The sequence below is a fragment of the Limulus polyphemus genome, unplaced genomic scaffold, assembly GCF_000517525.1.
Source record: "Limulus polyphemus unplaced genomic scaffold, Limulus_polyphemus-2.1.2 Scaffold1701, whole genome shotgun sequence".
NCBI classification, from domain to species: domain Eukaryota; kingdom Metazoa; phylum Arthropoda; class Merostomata; order Xiphosura; family Limulidae; genus Limulus; species Limulus polyphemus.
Window position 1 is genome coordinate 40,084 of NW_013667311.1, and position 1,140 is coordinate 41,223.

Genomic DNA, 1,140 nt, shown 5'->3' on the forward strand with positions numbered 1-1,140 from the left:
TTGAGAGATAACTGAACTTCCAAATATTTTCCTCATTATTTCTTTCTCCATCTATTGAGAGATAACTGAACTTCCAAGTATTTTTTCTCCGTCTATTGAGAGATAACTGAACATCCAAGTATTTTTTCTCCATCTATTGAGAGATAACTGAACTTCCAAGTATTTCTTTCTTAATTTTTCTTTCTATCTATTTAGAGATAACTGAACTTCCAACTATTTTTTCTTAATTTTTTCTCCATCTATTAAAAGATAACTGAACTTCTAAGTTTTTTTCTTAATTTTTCTCTCCGTCTATTTAGAGATAACTGAACTTCCAAGGATTTCTCCTGATTATTTGTTTCTCCATCTATTGAGAGATAACTGAACTTCCAACTATTTTTTCTTAATTTTTTCTCCATCTATTAAAAGATAACTGAACTTCTAAGTTTTTTCTTAATTTTTCTCTCCGTCTATTTAGAGATAACTGAACTTCCAAGTATTTCTCCTGATTATTTGTTTCTCCATCTATTGAGAGATAACTAATAACTCTATCAGGATAGAGCTGATCCACTTCTGTCAGATACTACCTGGCTGTCAAAGTTGTCATTTTTGGTTGACATCACATCCCACATGAATGAATTGAACTTGAAAATTCAGGGAAAGGATAACCTTATCTGTGATCTCTGCAGAATCATCAAAGGATTTCGAAGAAAGCTATCATTGTTTAAAGCACAACTGGAAGGAGGAAACTTCTCTCATTTTCAGTGTTTCAAAGAGTTTCGCGCTGGAATCGCAAAAGACGTCAACCTCGAGTTTCCGAAGAAGATTATTAGTGACTTAAATAAGCCTTTTTTTGGAGAGATTTTCAGATTTCGACAGAGATGAGATTGACATTCTTCTGTTCCAGAATTCGATTGATTGTAACCTTGATGACGTGCCAGTCGAACTACAGTTGGAGCTCATTGATTTGCAAGCAAATGACTTGTTGAAAGAGAAGCATAGAGAAGGAAACTTGTTGAATTTTATCGCTGCTTACCTGATGATGAGTTTTCAAAATTGAAGAAATTTGCCTCTGGTATGGCATCAATGTTTGAAACAACTTATGTCTGTGAGCAAACATTTTCAAAAATAAAGTATGTGAAGTCAACACATCGAACGAGG

The 1,140-nt window shown here is 33.5% G+C and overlaps 1 protein-coding gene across 1 annotated transcript in view; it reads right to left on the bottom strand.

Annotated features, from left to right (window-relative positions):
• The window catches only part of LOC106464618 (glutamine synthetase-like), an 11,795-nt gene that overhangs the window by 5,066 nt on the left and 5,589 nt on the right, over positions 1 to 1,140 (bottom strand). The window lies entirely within an intron of this gene.